This window comes from Acinonyx jubatus, chromosome B2 (genome assembly GCF_027475565.1).
Source record: "Acinonyx jubatus isolate Ajub_Pintada_27869175 chromosome B2, VMU_Ajub_asm_v1.0, whole genome shotgun sequence".
Lineage (NCBI taxonomy): Eukaryota > Metazoa > Chordata > Mammalia > Carnivora > Felidae > Acinonyx > Acinonyx jubatus.
The window spans coordinates 38796748-38809415 of NC_069385.1; the positions used below are offsets into that span (position 1 = coordinate 38796748).

At 40.2% G+C, this 12668-nt stretch overlaps 1 long non-coding RNA gene and 1 other non-coding gene across 2 annotated transcripts; one reads left to right on the forward strand and one right to left on the reverse strand.

The window, feature by feature from the left end:
• Nucleotides 1-4115: 4115 nt before the first annotated feature.
• Nucleotides 4116-11541, reverse strand: LOC128315416 (uncharacterized). The gene is made up of 3 exons (XR_008298158.1): nucleotides 11460-11541; nucleotides 8632-8742; nucleotides 4116-4846 (listed from the first exon to the last, which is right to left on the reverse strand). It is a non-coding gene; the product is annotated as an uncharacterized LOC128315416 (long non-coding RNA).
• On the forward strand, nucleotides 6439-6545 carry LOC113599039 (U6 spliceosomal RNA). The gene has a single exon (XR_003419777.1). It is a non-coding gene; the product is annotated as a U6 spliceosomal RNA (small nuclear RNA).
• Nucleotides 11542-12668: the final 1127 nt, after the last annotated feature.

Below are 12668 nucleotides of genomic sequence, written 5' to 3' on the forward strand. Positions count from 1 at the left end.
CAGGAGACCCTACAATGCTCCACCTAAATGGGAATTTATCATTATTCAGACGCATCACTAAATTAAACTCACATATCACTGTAATATATCCCAATGCAGCCCTCAGATTAGTCACACAGAGAAATACAGTATGTATTGAAATGCAACCATTTTTTGCCTGTGTGGTAGGACACAGAAGCTATCTTGTTTCACAAGTATAACATGATGGTTTTTATGGGGGAAGAAAAGGATAATTTAACCAGTGGGGGAGGAATGTAATTAGCTTGAATATAGAGTATTGGAATTGGGCCAGCGCAATAGCCAAGTTACTGAAAAAAAGATTCCATTTTGGATACCAAAAATTAAAATAGTGTCCCCCTAGGGACGCCTAGGTGGCTCAGTCGGTTAAGCATCCAACTTTGGCTCAGGACATGATCTCATGGTTCATGGGTTCAAGCCCCAAGTCGGGGTCTGTGCTGACAGCCCAGAGCCTGAAGCCTGCTTCAGATTCTGTGTGTGTGTGTCTCTCTCTCTTTCCCTCCCCTGCTTGCTCTCTCTCTCTTTCAAAAATAAATAAACATTAAAAAAAATAATAAAATAAATAGTGTCCCCCTATAGAAGCTTTATTCTCATGGTTATTTTCTTTTTCTCTCTCTCTCTCTCAAAGCAGAAAATATCACGTAATAAGATACTAAGGGATTTGTCAAAAATAACATTTGTCAAGCATCCACTGCATGGTAGGCACTGTGTTAAATAGTTTCCATTTTCACAATGACTCTGTGCCAGTCTGTGCAGCCAAACTCCTTCCACATCCCCCCCCAAATGTCTGTCCTTTGCCGCTCTCTGAGCCTGAGAGTGATCCCCTAGTGATATAATGCACTTTCAGAGAAAAGGACCTGGGAAGAGGCCTGAGCAGACTGGAATTAGGCTTGGGCCCTGAGGCAGAAAATTCTAGGGTTCCTGGAACCTGGATGATGGCCTAAAAGGCAGGGTGGCCACAAACAGCACAGGTTCTACAGGAATGCGCCCCTTGACCATGCATACTCCTCAATCCCAACCCCAGCAGCCAGAACAGGGACGTGGAGCCTCATACGGACCCCCCACGTACTATTCCACCTCCTGCCTGGGTCTGAGGCTAGTGCTACCAAACTAGGTCTGACTCCAAAGCTTATGCTCTTAACCACGAGGCTACATAGCTTCAAAGAACACAAAAGGTGTTTGAAATTTGCTAGTTGAATGAGTGATTGTATCGAGAGGCCCAGTACCTGGAGTTTTATGAGTAAGACTTGAATATTACCTATGAAACAAAATTGAAAAAATGCTGGGCTATACAAGCAAAAGAACTCTGATCATCACCAGTTTTCAAACCTGTGACATTCGGTGAGACTTTCCGTGAGGGGTATCTTGCAGCTTAGCTGTCCATGAAGGCAGTTATTTCCTAGCGCACAGGTTCCAGCATGCTGGATTTTTGATCAGAGTTCAGGACTCCACATTCTCCCCATGATAAGCCATCTCAAACAAGCCCAGAGGCAATACTGGGGTAATAGGAGAAGAATAACCCCAGGTTATGTTGCTTAACCTGCTGTATATTTTTACAGGGTGGGGGGGAGGTTTCAAGAAGAAAATAAAGGAAGTGAAAGTCAATCTAATCAGCACCAAAAATAGTCTCAGCAGGACTTCCTGGTAACACGTCGAGGTATTGATTCATTTATATTGTTTTTAAGTAAAATAACCCTTAGATGGATATTTAGAGGTATTGATTCATTTATATTGTTTTTAAGTAAAATAACCCTTAGCTGAATATTTAGAGGTTTTTATTAGTCTTTTTACAACAGAAGAAATTTTTTTAAAAATAAACTTTTTAATGATTCCGAAATATGGCATATGCTCTTTGTCAATAATTTTGAAAATGTGGAAATGTACATTGAAAAATCAACCATAACCCCACCAACAAGACAACGATCATTAGTGTTTATTGTACTTTTCTATGCTAAAACCATAACCAGTCACTCAATGACAGCTTCTCTTTTCTCCTAAGGTTTATAAGCATTCTCCCATACTATTAAGAATCTTTGGGTACATCAATTTTATTTTTTTTAAGTTTACTTATTTATTTTTGAGTGTGAGAAAGAGAGAAAGAGAAAGAAAGAGCATGCCCAAGCAGGGGAGAGGCAGAGAAAGAAGAGAGAAACCCAAGCAGGCTCCTTGCTGTCAGCATGGACCCTCATGCAGGGCTCTAGTCCATGAACCATGAGTTCATGACCTGACCTAAAATCAAGAGTTGGACACTTAGCCGCTGAACCCAGGGACCCACCCAGGTGCCCCTGGATACATCAATTTTTAATAGCTACATAGTATCCTATCATGTAGATTTATTTAGGGTTAACAAGGTAACTCTATTTTCATTTTGTTTGGGGGCTTTGTTTCTTTCTGTTTTTGCTTTTATTTTCTCCTTGATGAATAATACTGTATTTGCCTTATTTTGCCTTCAGTATAATATTTTTCACATATGTATGTAATATATAAACACATAAATATATTTTAAGAAGTAGGACAACTGAGTCAAAGGGACAGAGTACTACTAAGATTCTGCTAAATTGCTGTCTAAATCTGTGGATCCAATTTACACACCATATTCTCATTCTACCTCCACCATCAGCATGGAGCACACTGTCATTTGTTTGAATATTTGAAAATTGGTACGTAAATATGGCATCCCGTGACTGGAATCTGTACTTATTTTTAAAAAGGCAATTTAAATAGATAAAATTATGCCACATTGACCATTGAAACATATTAAAAGATCATTTTATTTAATTGTTAAAAATACTTCCTGACCTTTAATCAGTAATAAATACATGATATATATCTCTTGAATTTACACGGTTCTAAAAAATTTTATTTCACTGATTGCTATTTTTAAAACCAGAGTTGGAGATGTCCTTGGCTTGGTCTACAGAAAGGGCAGACTTTGGGGCACATATTCAAAATTCAAAATTGAGTTAAAATGATTCCACTTTATACCTGAAAACCATATTCTTCTATCTCCAAATTCAACTGCTTAAGATTCACAGTGGCTTGTACCACTAGTTTCTTAACTCAGCAGCAGCCTACCTCAATTTATCTTCTTTACATTTATGACATTTTATTTTTGTTACACTTCCCATTTTCCATATTACTGCGTGCCATATGCTCATTTATCAAAAGTCAAACCTAATTTTTTTGGTAGGCATCAGTGAGAATTATGTTAACACCATTTCAGCTAAATATACTTAAACACAAACAAACAAAAAAGAAAAAGGAAACAGGTATGAGCATCACCAGCCTGGAGGGAGACTCACTCGCTAGAAAAGCATCTGCACAGCAACTTAGCAGGATGTGGGATTTTTGCCACTGACTTTTTTTTTCCATTCATGGTCTCACTTGTGAACAGTAGGAGTGAAGGGAGCTGGTTGGTGGTCTGTGCCTGTCCAGTCAATGCTGGGAAACTGTCAGGATTACAATGCTCCTTTGTTGGCTGGCTTGGCAACTATGCCAAGAGCTGAATGGGCCACAGAGACTGAACTAGTTATGACGACTGCTTGGTCCTCTCAAATGACCAGAGGCCCTCCCACCTCTTTGCCCGGCCACCCTGGGATGACAGTATGGATGTGGAGATGCTCTGATTCCTCCCACAAGTTGGCTAATGGAAAATTTTGACTTCCTCACAATCAATTTCTATCTAATTCAGTTAAGAGTTCCGATCTCACTTTTAACTTACAAAAATGAAGGAAGGAAGGAAGGAAGGAAGGAAGGAAGGAAGGAAGGAAGGAAGGGAAGGAGGGAGGGAGGGAGGAAGAAAGAAAAGCAGATTAATAATATAGAAAGTAAAACATGAAAATGGTATGGTATAATGATGTGCTAATCTCTCTCACTGAAATTGTGTGGTGATGGTTGGCAATGGAGAGTAAAGGATAAAAAAAATAAACTCAGAACAAAACAGAAAAAGAAGCTCCCCAGGATGATATTCATGGGAAAAATCTGATTTGACCGATATAGGTCATCATGACTTTTCATGCTTATTTTTGTCATATCGTATTTCCTGGAGCCCCAATTTTTAGATTTAGGTGCAGCCCCCTCCCCCAAGAACACAAAGAAGGAAACTGAAGATTATGAAGCAGGTAGGACAAAAAGATTACTAAACTAAAAGTGAGTTGTTCTTAACAGCTTTCTGCAACCCAGACTCCTGGTTTTATTTAAGAAACCCACTGCCTTTGAAAATACACAGGGTCTTTTCAATAGCAAAAGATCAAATGATGTTAATCAGGCAGTGGGGCCTAATCCTTTAATGCAGCTGTCTCTTTACATTATAAACATTCCAGCTATATAAGTGGGAATGATTTTTATCTTAGCTTGTCTTTTCTTCTTCTTCTTCTTCCTCTTTCCCCCCTCTCTCTCTGTCTTTCTCTGCTTCTCTGTAGCTGTCTCTAAATCTTAAGTTGCTCACGGTACAGAATATGCTTTCTTCTCCCTGGTTTCTAACCCCCATCAAGGAACAATCTGTTGTGCCTCAGAACGAAAGAAGACAAGAAGATGGGGAACTAAGTGCATCCACTTGCCTTTTCTTCTCCATGCTCCCCACACTTTTGGTTGGTCACTGTGGACGATGTTCTTCTGGAAAGACCACATCTACAGGGCATCACACAAAGCTCAGACTTCTCCCTGCTGGTCACCTCTCTTCTTCCTCGGCTGTTGCTTTGGCCTGATGGATTCAGGTTCACTTCTCACAGATTTCTTCTGCCTTTAGAGCTGCTCTCAACAGCTTTTTTTGAGGCCATCTTTCCTTCAGAATAAAATAATCATAGTTTGAATTCTGTGGCACGTTTAACTGGAAGAAATGATGATGGAGGGAAGAAAGAAATATGACAGTTTTCTTCAGATATTTGATCTGACATCCTGCTGGAGTAAGATTGGACTTCTGGAGGAATATAAAAGCATTAGAGCAATGACTCTTAAACAGGGCTGTGGTGGTAAATAGAGTCACTTAGGGACCCCTTCAGGTTATAGCCCCTTTCTCTACTGAGATGCTGATGTACCTATAGTAGAGTACCACTGTTATCCACAGGAGTATGACCTATTTCCTAGAAGAATTAGGATGGAAAAAATGGAGAGATCCACCCAATTGGATTATAAATCCCACAAGATCAGCTAAACCATATATAATTTTCTCATCTTTTTATTCCTAAGGACTAACAGGGCCTGACATGTAGCAGATACTATGAAATGCTTCTTGAATTATTGTTTCGTTGATGGATTAAAAAAAAAGAACTTCGGGTAAGTAAATTTAATTTTAACATAAGTAGAATGATTTAATAAGAAGTACTGTCCAAGGTGGGTCATTATGAGAGACAGTGAGTTCTCCATCTTTGGAGGAATTCAAGCATAAAACGGGGACACTGGTACATAAGCTAGACAGTTGACCATACCTGGGAGGTTAACACAGGGGCAGCCAACTTGGCTAGGAGGCCAAGGAAAATTCCAACGCCTTCTATTTCATGAACACAAAGATATTCATTACTTGAAAGGTATAAAAAGATGCATCCTGTGATACCATCAGTTCAAACCAGGGGACCAAATACTTGTGCCTTGCTTTCTGGGAGTTGTGTGTTACATTTGAACCATAGTTTATTAAATCCTAAGTTTTTAATTTCTATTTACAATCCTTCAGGTTTTTTTTTTCTAACTAAGAATAGCATTTATACCTTTGAAAGTCTGCAAGAATTTGGTCTGGTACATACAAGCTCAATGCTGTGGCTTAGGGGTCCTAAAAACCCAATTCCTTCTACCTGCAGAATCAAACCTAAGCCTACCTCGTTGGCGCACTAATTTGCAACCCAAATTTTTAAATTAGTTTACAGGTGGCCCACAAGAGAATACAAACATTTCTTGAAACATTGGAAGTTTTTTCAAGATTTCTCTCCCCTCCCCCACTCTCACCCTTCTTCTATTTACCCTTTTTCTTCTTTCAGTGCTGAACGAAGTTTATCATCCAAAGGAATGCGATGCCTTGATAATCACTTTTTGGATATTCACGCATTCCACATTCATATATACTGAACATCTGCAGCCCATTAAAAGGAAGGAATAAAGTGGTAAGCCTCCCGCCCAACCTTCAGGTTGTGGTGATGATCTTTTGGTGAAGTGCGCCATCTGTCATCAGAAACCAGTATGGCCTCTCTGTGGGCCAGAGTCAAAGGAACTGTCAACCAGAGGAGTGAATCTGTGTTCATTAGCCTTTCCTCTTTGCACAGCATTTGACCACTTTTTCTACCAACAATGGCAAAGGACCTGAGACTATACATCCATCCTGCCTATTGCAGTGGAAGCAGCCAGGTGGGTGCTTTGAAAATAAAACCTGAGCTTCCCATGTCAAAATGTTTTTTCACCACCTGTGAATTCACTGGTAAAAAAGAGTAATGGGTGCTCGCTTTGGCAGCACATATATTAACATTGGAACAACACAAAGAAGATGAGCATCACCTCTGCACAAGGAAGACATGCAAATTCATGAAGCATTCCATATTTTTAGGAAGTACCTAGAATTTTTCAACTAAACGAATATATCCTCTGGGTTCTGCTGTGGCCCAGACAGTGTTAACTTTTTTTTTTCCGTTGTGGGTTTTGATTTTTCTCCCCCAGAAATTGGTTTTATTTGATGTGCCCAAGTCTTAAGTTTTTCAATAAAGAAAAAAAGTCTCCATAAAAATGAATAAATAATAAAAAATAATTTTAAAAGAATAATGGAAAGTCCACAATCTACTTCTCAGCCTGGACCATTCTTAAAAGTTCTGGATCTTCTGCTGAATAACACAAATCTCAAAATATGATTCAGATTAAGAACTATTTTTTAGAAGTATAGGGATCTTAGAGGTCTTCTGGGGTTCTCCTGTTACAGACGAGGAGCCTGAGGTCCAGAGTGGTGTAGTGACTACATCATACACTTCCTTTGTTGACTCCACACCCAACTGATGACTACCCTAGGGTCCTTTCCTTTGGACCACTCTTCCCTCACTTGAGTTCACAGAATTTTGCAGCTTAGAGGGTATTGGAAATATTGGGACTGTATAAAAACTTACTGTAATATCTCAGGCTGTAACTGAACAGCTTTCTTACCTTTAAACTCTACTATGTTCTGTTTGTATTAATAAAGTACATACCTCCCTATTTATAACACATAAAAAACACAGATGTTGATTGCAAATAGTTTTGTAAATCACTGCATATGTCTCCAAAATCATTCATGTACAATATTTGGAAAAGCATTTCCGATTCTTCTTCCTTTGCAGGGAGTTTTAAGTAATTTAAAATATATACCGTTATGTATTATTTGATATTCGTGCAGTTTTTCCTATATAGCTTGTTTGACTTTTAACAGAAACTCTTGGAGATAATGTATTCTCAGTGCCAATGGCAGAAAGTTTACCTAATAATACATTATTTACTATAAAGGGGTGCTGCTATTGGAGGAGAAAGGCAATGGGCTAAGGATGAGAATTTTGGGTTCAAGTGTCTGCCACTTAACCTAAGTTACTAAACTCTTTGTTGGAGGCATGTGTATCCATCAGCAGGGGCAGGAAGGACAGTGGAAGGGAAGGGAGTGGTAAGAAAATCTAAACTGTCTTTCTCACTGGATTTCTGCTAGCCTTAAATCCAATAACATCCTTGAAAGCTCTTTGAATCTTATAAATCAAAATTAAGTTAGTATTACGATGGCCAGAGCATTTGCTCACTGCCATGTAGCATGCGTGTTAAATGGAAGCACTGTATTTAAAGGTTAAAAGCTGGGTTCTTTGATCTGCCAAATTGGATGAAATCTCGGCCTCATCACTTACTAGCTGTGCGCTCTTTGGTGAGTTACACAACCTGCCTAAGCTCGACATTCTGAGGGAATACTAATTTAATGAACATTTTATGGAGTTGGGTTAAGATTAAGTTCAGTGATGCATGCAAGGTACCAGGTGGGATGCCCAGCCTCCAGCAAATAAACATTCATTTATTTTAGTATTATGATATTCCTGGCTCTTGCTCTTCTATGGTTCTACAGGATAAAGAATCTGGAATAGTTGGGTTTCTTAACCCTCAAAACGTTTTCCTTAGGTCTCTTCATCTATGTATAGAGCTCTAGCTGAGATATCACCTCCAAGGGCATAGAGCAAATCTGAGTGTCATGAAAAAAAGAAACCCACCATTAACAATAGAGATTCCTGAGTTTGAGAGCTAAACCCAAGAATATCTGCTCTTTTTTCTGCCTTTATCACTCCTGTCTTCAGAACTGTCCCCACAGAAAAATTCTACTCCAAGAGAAGAATAGACTTCAGGACGTCTTCCTGACTCCACACCTAGTAAGTGTTACCAACAATCTCACACTCCTTATAAATTTATGGTCTTATAAATGTCATATATATACATATACATATTTCTTTCATTTGTATTACAAATAATTTACTCTATTTCCCTTATTTTTACTTTATATCCTCTTTTGGATTATGAACTTCACAAAGGCTAGACTCCTGTTTTTCTCATTGCAACCAATATTCAACTTTTGTGAATGACCCAAGGATCATTAATACCTTGGCAATTACATAAACTTGGATTCATGCTGTGCCTCTTTACCTCCTTGTTGGGTATCCTTGGGAAATTTGCTTCAGTTCTCTGAACCTTAGTTTCTTTGTTCATAAAGCGAAGGCAACCTTGCAGAGTTTCTGTGAGTCTTGGAAGTAATATCTAGAAATACATCATAAGTCTTCAATAAAAGGTCACTATCAGTGTCTCTAAGTCGTCTGTCATGATTATCACTACCATGGTGGCCATCAACTCTATGCCTATCCCTAGGTTTTGACCCAGATTCCCAAGAACCAAAATAAAATATAGGAAAGTAGAAAGATAGAAAAGGTCACAGAAGTGTAGAGAGAGGTGAAAGCTTTCTGTAAGTCCAAATTAACACAGAACAATAAATTATTTCATGATTCAGAAAGGCCCAGCAGGCTTCAGTCTGCTGATGAAAAGGAACCCTGATTACATGGTGCCACCTAGTGGGAAATCTTCTAGTACTACAGGCAGTGTCTGTAAACGGCAGGGAAATAATTGCCAAAGGAGCCAAACTCCAAGAAGTTTGTATTTCTTCTTGTCTTTACTGAGAAGGTGAGAACGCACTGCTTATTCTCACACCCTCCTCTCTCACCCATCCTGAACAGGGATGTGGACAGTATACACATATCTGTTCAACAGCACTTTAGTATTTTGCTTGTTACTTCTTCATTAATAGATCCTCTCTGAGCTTATAGATCAACTCAGTAGCAACTAGTTGGCAATGGACCAACATTAATCACAAAGTAACAAAGGATGATGGGTTAATTTTTCATTAACTGAGTTAAACTGAGGCCTTGATACCCATTCAGAATTTTTTTCTCATCTAAAAAGAAGGAAGAAAATGCTCATTAATAAGGAATGTTTAAAGAAAAATATTTTATCTGATAGTGCAGCCTGCAACTATTTACTAACAATTATTATCTTTTAAACACAATGATAAGTAAAAGAAAAAAATAACTAAGGGGGCGCCTAGGTGGCTCAGTCAATTGGGCAGTCAACTCTTGATTTTGGCTCAGGTCATGATCCCAGATGGGGATCCCAGATGTGGGATTGAGCCCTGCGTCAGGGTCCACACTGAGTGTGGAGCCTGCTTAAGATCTCTCTTCCCTCTGCCCCTCTCCCCGGCTCACACTATCACATAAAAAAAAAATGTATATTTAAACGCAATGTGGAGTCCTATATAGACATTCAGTCCTGAATCTCTGGCACAGAGAAAAGGAGCAGATTCAATTATCCCTTTATCATTCATTCACTTGTTTATAGTAGAATCTGTGAAGACAAGCTAACTCCATTAACAGGGGAGTGTTCCAACCGCCCAAGCACAAAACAACATATACCTCGACTTTGAGGAAATGTTGTTTTATAGGTTAGAATTTTAGAATTGGAAGGTACTTTAAAAATTAGATGGTCCAGCTCCTTCTTTTATAGATGAAATTCTATTTATCTTACTCCTATTATATGATTTTGTGTTTTAACCTTGATTGCTGTGCTAGGTTTTGTTACAGAACTGTCTGGCTCTATTAACAAGTGGAACTATAAAACACCTTCTACAATGTGTCATTTACTGGGAGAGAGTGGGCCTGGGAGAGAATTAGAAACAGCTGAAGGCACATACAGACTCATAGCTGCTCCCATTTGAAAGCAGTTTACAAACTCAAAAGAGAATAGGAAACAGCAGAAGGAGCAGAACAGATGTGGCTGCTGCCATGGCTGCGGTGGTAGGTGGACCGTGCGTGGGCTTGGAGACAGGAAGGATCTCCTGGAAGTCTGACAGCTTCCTCCCCAGCTCCTTGCCACCCCAGCCTCACCCGGGCACAGGAGAAGAGGGGTACACATGTCTCCCAACCCAGGGTACTCTTGCTTCACACAAAATCTGGAGTCTTTAGATCAATGGCATCTCCTCTGGTAGAAGTTGGCAACCATCTCCCAGAGACTGGTTTTGTTCATCAAATTAACATTTTAAGCTCCTGATTTGTGCCGCTCTATGAACGCCTTTGGGCAAGAGGATTCTATCCCCAAATGGGTCTCCCTTCTATGTTCCCTTCCCACTCGCCATTTTCTTGTCACCGTATCTAGGGGAATGTCAGGCTAGGCTTTAGGTTCTGTGGATAAAAGATGGTTCGGACAGAGTCTACCTACAAGAATCTTTCTGTCTAGTGTCAGCCGTCATGATAAAACGAAGAAATATTCCATGAGCTCAGATATGGACTTCTTAAGTTAAAGAATTCTTAAAGTCGGGAGACTGTTCCTTATGATAAAGATGGGGTGACAGAGCAGCTAAAGGTACCTGTACAACTATGACTATATTTTAGTCTCTGAAGATGGACACCTACAGAGAAGATGTGAGGGCTTACCAGAAAACTGATGCAAAGGAATTATTTACTCAGCTAATTTAAAATAAAACAAAATAGTAATGTTGTCTTTGTACACGTAGGAATCTTTCACCCTGTAGTCCAGATAGGTGCAAAGGTGACTATCACACCTTTTGATGGCGGTTGGCCTGGAGCCAAACCGCCCTTGCTCTGCTTAAGGTTAGCTGGAAGAAGGCACCTCGTTCCTGGCAATGTGTTTGCCACCACCCTCAGCCACCACAGGCTTGGAGAGCTCAGCTGCTGCCCATCTCGGCAGGAAGTCTTCCCGAGCTCTTTAGTTACAGTCTGGTTTTACAGGGGAGGTACACGCTCTGACCTCTCTCCTGCACTGCAGTCCTATGCTGCAGGCAAGAGAAGTGGCAAAAGAGAACAGAGCCCCATCTCCTTCTCGCGAATAAGCATTCCTCTCGTACTGTTCCTTCGCTCCCACACTTACTATCCCACAGTGACGGTCTGTGAGAGGAGTTGCTCTGCTTTCACCTAGTTACAGAAATGATCAAAACCTTCCTCCAATTTCCCTGATCTCTGCACGGCGTCTGTCAGGAGCTTTTCTGTGCCGCTGAAGAAAGAGGGGTTACATGTGAAACTTGTTTGTTTTCTTTATTTCCTTACCCATTTTATTTTTTTTTCAAAGTTTATTTATGTTTGAGGGGGGAGGGGCAGAGAGAGAGAGAGAGGGAGAGGGAGAGGGAGACAGAGAATCCCAAGCAGGCTCCATGCCGTCAGCGCAGAGCCCAATGCAGGGCTCGAACTCACAAACCACGAGCCAGATCATGACCTAAGCTGAAATCAAGAGTTGGATGCTTAATTGACTGAGCCACCCAGGCGCCTCTATTTCCTTCTTCATTTTAATATAAACCTAACATCAGTTTTTTGCCTCTTATAATTCACCAACAATATAAGGAATTTAATTGTAAGCATTTTCTCCTTGGCCCCACAGACTGTGGCACTGGTGACATTTTGTGCCAGGTAATTCTTTGTTGTGGGAGGTTGTCGTATGCCCGTAGGAATTTTAGCAGCAGCCCTGGCCTCCGCCCACTAGGTGCAACCCCCACTTTATGACAACCCAAAATGTCTCCAAACATTGCAAGTGTTCCCTTGGGGCAAAATCACCTTGAGGTTGAGAACCACTGATGTAGATCAACTATTAACTTTTTTTTTTAATCTATGAAGATACAGCAGGCAGAAGCAATATTTCTTCCTTGAATATCTTAAGGGGGAAAAAAAGAACTTGGATCTCAGTCAGACTTGGTCTCTACTCTGTTCAGTCAGTTGCTAAAGCATACTTATGACTGTTTTCAAGGCACATTGTCTCAATTGATCTACTGCTCTCTATTCTCTCCCCCAATTCTTTACCTAAGTAGTTACAAAATCTATTTCATGAATAGAGTCTCATGTAATACTTACAATAATAAGAAACAGGTATGGACAGGCAGCTGGCTGGGGAGCAGCAGGCTGTCATGTAAAGAAAGAGGTGGAGGAAGGTGGCACCACCGTTCCCTGGCTACAAAACTGAGGCCAGTTCGTCAGCTTCTGTGCAACACAATTTTCTCATGTGAAACGGGGGATTATTAATAGCTAGGATTATTAATAGCTAGGAGGGAGGCTGGGAGGGTTAAAGCGCGGTGAGCTGTGTGACAACACGCGTCATAGCAGAGGCTCCATCAGTTGTAGCTTTTTTTTTTTTAC